A 6,363-nucleotide genomic window follows, 5' to 3' on the forward strand; every position below is an offset into this window, starting at 1 on the left:
TCTTCTTTATCCATTCATCCGATGACGGGCACTTAGGTTGTTTCCATCTCCGGGCTATTGTAAATAGAGCTGCAATGAACATTTTGGTACATGACTTTTTGAATTTTGGTTTCCTCAGGGTATATGCCCAGTAGTGGGATTGCTGGGTCATATGGTAGTTCTATTTGTAGTTTTTTAAGGAACCTCCATACTGTTCTCCATAGTGGCTGTACCAATTCACATTCCCACCAGCAGTGCAAGAGTGTTCCCTTTTCTCCACACTCTCTCCAGCATTTATTGTTTCTAGATTTTTTGATGATGGCCATTCTGACTGGTGTGAGATGATATCTCATTGTAGTTTTGATTTGCATTTCTCTAATGATTAATGATGTTGAGCATTCTTTCATGTGTTTGTTGGCAGTCTGTATATCTTCTTTGGAGAAATGTCTATTTAGGTCTTCTGCCCATTTTTGGATTGGGTTGTTTGTTTTCTTGTTATTGAGCTGCATGAGCTGCTTGTAAATTTTGGAGATTAATCCTTTGTCGGTTGCTTCATTTGCAAATATTTTCTCCCTTCTGAGGGTTGTCTTTTTGTCTTGTTTATGGTTTCCTTTGCTGTGCAAAAGCTTTGAAGTTTCATTAGGTCCCATTTGTTTATTTTTGTTTTTATTTCCATTACTCTAGGAGGTGGGTCAGAAAGGATCTTGCTTTGATTTATGTCATAGAGTGTTCTGCCTATGTTTTCCTCTAAGAGTTTGATAGTTTCTGGCCTTACATTTAGGTCTTTAATCCATTTTGAGCTTATTTTTGTGTATGGTGTTAGGGAGTGATCTAATCTCATACTTTTACATGTACCTGTCCAGTTTTCCCAGCACCACTTATTGAAGAGGCTGTCCTTTCTCCATTGTACATTACTGCCACCTTTATCAAAGATAAGTTGTCCATATGTGCATGGGTTTATCTCTGGGCTTTCTATCCTGTTCCATTGATCTATCTTTCTGTTTTTGTGCCAGTACCATACCGTCTTGATGACTGTAGCTTTGTAGTATAGTCTGAAGTCAGGGAGCCTGATTCCTCCAGTTCCTTCTTTCGTTCTCAAGATTGCTTTGGCTATTCGGGGTCTTTTGTGTTTCCATACAAATTGTGAAATTTTTTGTTCTAATTCTGTGAAAAATGCCAGTGGTAGTTTGATAGGGATTGCATTGAATCTATAGATCGCTTTGGGTAGTAGAGTCATTTTCACAATGTTGATTCTTCCAATCCAAGAACATGGTATATCTCTCCATCTATTTATATCATCTCTAATTTCTTTCATTAGTGTCTTATAATTTTCTGCATACAGGTCTTTTGTCTCCTTAGGTAGGTTTATTCCTAGATATTTTATTCTTTTTGTTGCAATGGTAAATGGGAGTGTTTTCTTGATTTCACTTTCAGATTTTTCATCATTAGTATATAGGAATGCCAGAGATTTCTGTGCATTAATTTTGTATCCTGCCACTTTACCAAATTCATTGATTAGCTCTAGTAGTTTTCTGGTAGCATCTTTAGGGTTCTCTATGTATAGGATCATGTCATCTGCAAACAGTGACAGCTTTACTTCTTCTTTTCCAATTTGGATTCCTTTTATTTCCTTTTCTTCTCTGATTGCTGTGGCTAAAACTTCCAAAACAATGTTGAATAATAGTGGTGAGAGTGGGCAACCTTGTCTTGTTCCTGATCTTAGTGGAAATGCTTTCAGTTTTTCACCATTGAGGATGATGTTTGCTGTGGGCTTGTCATATATAGCCTTTATTATGTTGAGGAAAGTTCCCTCTATGCCTACTTTCTGCAGGGTTTTTATCATAAATGGGTGTTGAATTTTGTCAAAAGCTTTCTCTGCATCTATTGAGATGATCATAAGGTTTTTCTCCTTCAATTTGTTAATATGGTTTATCACATTGATAGATTTGCGTATATTGAAGAATCCTTGCATTCCTGGAATAAACCCCACTTGATCATGGTGTATGATCCTTTTAATGTGCTGTTGGATTCTGTTTGCTAGTATATTGTTGAGGATTTTTGCATCTATGTTCATCAGTGATATTGGCCTGTAGTTTTCTTTCTTTGTGACATCCTTGTCTGGTTTTGGTATCAAGGTGATGGTGGCCTCGTAGAAGGAGTTAGGGAGTGGTCCTCCCTCTACTATATTTTGGAAGAGTTTGAGAAGAATAGGTGTTAGCTCTTCTCTAAATGTTTGATAGAATTCGCCTGTGAAGCCGTCTGGTCCTGGGCTTTTCTTTGTTGGAAGATTTTTAATCACAGTTTCAATTTCAGTGCTTGTGATTGGTCTGTTCATATTTTCTATTTCTTCCTGATTCAGTCTTGGCAGGTTGTGCATTTCTAAGAATTTGTCCATTTCTTCCAGATTGTCCATTTTATTGGCATAGAGGTGCTTGTAGTAATCTCTCATGATCTCTTTTATCTCTGCAGTGTCAGTTGTTACCTCTCCTTTTTCATTTCTAATTCTATTGATTTGAGTCTTCTCCCTTTTTTTCTTGATGAGTCTGGCTAGTGGTTTATCTATTTTGTTTATCTTCTCAAAGAACCAGCTTTTAGTTTTATTGATCTTTGCTATTGTTTCCTTCATTTCTTTTTCATTTATTTCTGATCTGATTTTTATGATTTCTTTCCTTCTTCTAGCTTTGGGGTTTTTTTGTTCTTCTTTCTCTAATTGCTTGAGGTGCAAGGTTAGGTTGTTTATTCGAGATGTTTCCTGCTTCTTAAGGTGGGCTTGTATTGCTATAAACTTCCCCCTTAGAACTGCTTTTGCTGCATCCCATAGGTTTTGGGTCGTTGTGTCTCCATTGTCATTTGTTTCTAGGTATTTTTTGATTTCCTCTTTGATTTCTTCAGTGATCTCTTCATTATTAAGTAGTGTATTGTTTAGCCTCCATGTGTTTGTATTTTTTACAGATCTTTTCCTGTAATTGATATCTAGTCTCATGGCGTTGTGGTCAGAAAAGATACTTGATACAATTTCAATTTTCTTAAATTTACCAAGGCTTGATTTGTGACCTAAGATATGGTCTATCCTGGAGAATGTTCCATGAGCACTTGAGAAAAATGTGTATTCTGTTGTTTTTGGATGGAGTGTCCTATAAATATCAATTAAGTCCATCTTGCCTAATGTATCATTTAAAGCTTGTGTTTCCTTATTTATTTTCATTTTGGATGATCTGTCCATGGGTGAAAGTGGGGTGTTTAAGTCCCCTACTATGAATGTGTTACTGTCGATTTCCCCTTTTATGGCTGTTAGTATTTGCCTTATGTATTGAGGTGCTCCTATGTTGGGTGCATAAATATTTACAATTGTTATATCTTCTTCTTGGATCGATCCCTTGATCATTATGTAGTGTCCTTCTTTGTCTCTTTTAATAGTCCTTATTTTAAAGTCTATTTTGTCTGATATGAGAATTGCTACTCCAGCTTTCTTTTGGCTTCCATTTGCATGGAATATCTTTTTCCATCCCCTTACTTTCAGTCTGTATGTGTCTCTAGGTCTGAAGTGGGTCTATTGTAGACAGCATATATAAGGGTCTTGTTTTTGTATCCATTCAGCTAATCTGTGTCTTTTGGTGGGAGCATTTAGTCCATTTACATTTAAGGTAATTATCGATATGTATGTTCCTATTCCCATTTTCTAAATTGTTTTGGGTTCGTTATTATAGGTCTTTTCCTTCTCTTGTGTTTCTTGCCTAGAGAAGATCCTTTAGCATTTGTTGTAAAGCTGGTTTGGTGGTGCTGAACTCTCTCAGCTTTTGCTTGTCTGTAAAGGTTTTAATTTCTCCATCAAATCTGAATGAGATCCTTGCTGGGTAGAGTAGTCTTGGCTGCATGTTTTTCTCCTTCATCACTTTCAGTATGTCCTGCCACTCCCTTCTGGCTTGTAGGGTTTCTGCTGAGAGATCAGCTGTTAACCTTATGGGGATTCCCTTATGTGTTATTTGTTGTTTTTCCCTTGCTGCTTTTAATATGCTTTCTTTGTATTTAATTTTTGACAGTTTGATTAATATGTGTCTTGGCGTATTTCTCCTTGTATTTATCTTGTATGGGACTCTCTGTGCTTCCTGGACTTGATTAACTATTTCCTTTCCCATATTAGGGAAGTTTTCAACTATAATCTCTTCAAATATTTTCTCAGTCCCTTTCTTTTTCTCTTCTTCTTCTGGAACCCCTATAATTCGAATGTTGGTGCGTTTAATGTTGTCCCAGAGGTCTCTGAGACTGTCCTCAGTTCTTTTCATTCTTTTTTCTTTATTCTGCTCTGCAGTAGTTATTTCCACTATTTTATCTTCCAGGTCACTTATCCGTTCTTCTGCCTCATTTATTCTGCTATTGATCTCATCTAGAGTACTTTTAATTTCATTTATTGTGTTGTTCATCGTTGCTTGTTTCATCTTTAGTTCTTCTAGGTCCTTGTTAACTGATTCTTGCATTTTGTCCAATCTATTGTCCATTCTATCTCCAAGATTTCAGATCAACCTTACTATCATTATTCTGAATTCTCTTTCAGGTAGACTGCCTATTTCCTCTTCATTTGTTAGGTCTGGTGCATTTTTATCTTGCTCCTTTATCTGCTGTGTGTTTTTCTGTCTTCTCATTTTGCTTATCTTACTGTGTTTGGGGTCTCCTTTCGCAGGCTGCAGGTTTGTAGTTCCTCCTGTTTTTGATGTCTGTCTCCAGTGGCTAAGGTTGGTTCAGTGGGTTGTGTAGGCTTCCTGGTGGAGGGGACTAGTGGCTGTGTTGTGGTGGATGAGGCTGGATCTTGTCTCTCTAGTGGGCAGGTTCACGTCTGGTGGTGTGTTTGGGGGTGTCTGTGGCCTTATTATGATTTTAGGCAGCCTCTCTGCTAATAGGTGGGGTTGTGTTCCTGTTTTGCTAGTTGTTTGGCATAGGTTTTCCAGCACTGTGGCTTGCTGGTCGTTGAGTGAAGCTGGGTGCTGGTGTTAAGATCGAGGTCTCTGGGAGATTTTCGCCGTTTGATATTATGTGGAGCTGGGAGGTCTCTTGTTGATCAGTGTCCTGAAGTTGGCTGTCCTACCTCAGAGGCAGAGCCCTGCCTCCTGGCTGGAGCACCAAAAGCTTTTCATCCACAGGCTCAGGATAAAAGGGAGAAAAAGTAGAGGGAATTAGTAGAAGTATGAGGAAAGAAAGAAGGAAAGGAGGGTAGGAAGGAAGGAAGAAAGAAAGAAAGAAGCAAAGAAGGAAAGAAGGCAAGAAGGAAAGGAGGGAGGGAGGGAGGGAGGAAGGAAGGAAGGAGGGAAAGAAGGAAAAAAGACAGAAAGAAAAAAGATACAGTAAAAATAAAATAAAGTATAATAAAGTTATTGAATTAAAAAATTCTTATTTAGAAGAAAAAAAAAAAGGGACGGAAAGAACCTTAGGACAAATGTTGGAAGCAAAGCTATACAGACAAAATCTTACACAGAAGCATACACATACACCCTCACTAAAAGAGGTAAATGGGGAAAAATCCTAAATCTTGCTGTCAGAGACCACCTCCTCAATTTGGGATGATTCGTTGTCTAAAGGAGGGAAGGAAGGACGGAAAGAAAGAAAGAAAGAAAGAAGGTAAAGTATAATAAGGTTATTAAAATTAATTATTAAGAAAAAAAATTAAAAAAAAAACATGGACGGATAGAACCCTAGGACAAATGGTGGAAGCAAGACTATACAGACAAGATCTCACACAGAAGCATACACATACACATTCACAAAAAGAGGAAAGGGGAAAAAATCATAGATCTTGCTCCTAAAGTCCACTTCCTTAATTTGGGATGATTGGTTGTCTATTCAGGTATTCCACAGATGCAGGGTACATCAAGTTGATTGTGGAGCTTTAATCCGCTGCTTCTGAGGCTGCTGGGAGAGGTTTCCCTTTCTCTTCTTTGTTCTCACAGCTCCCAGGGCTAAGCTTTGGATTTGGCCCTGCCTCTGTGTGTAGATCGCTGGAGGGCGTCTGTCTTTTGCTCAGACAGGATGGGGTTAAAAGAGCCGCTGATTGGGGGCTCTGGCGCACTCAGGCCGGCGGGGACGGAGGTGCACAGAGTGCGGGGCGGGCCTGCGGTGGCAAAGGCCGGCGTGACTTTGCGCCAGTCTGAGGCGCGCTGTGCGCTCTCCCAGGGAAGTTGTCCCTGGATCCCGGGAACCCGGCAGTGGCGGGCTGCACAGGCTCCGCGGAAGAGGGGTGTGGAGAGTGACCTGTGCTCGCACACAGGCCCCTCGGTGGCGGCAGCAGCAGCCTTAACTTCTCCCGCCCGCCTCTGGGGTCCGCGCTTTCAGCCGCGGCTCGCGCCCATCTCTGGATTCCGCGCTTTCAGCCGCGGCTCGCGCCCGTCTCTGGAT

Source organism: Aethalodelphis obliquidens, unplaced genomic scaffold (assembly GCF_003676395.1).
Source record: "Aethalodelphis obliquidens isolate GAN/ISIS:26980383/991018 unplaced genomic scaffold, ASM367639v1 scaffold54, whole genome shotgun sequence".
NCBI classification, from domain to species: Eukaryota; Metazoa; Chordata; class Mammalia; order Artiodactyla; family Delphinidae; genus Aethalodelphis; species Aethalodelphis obliquidens.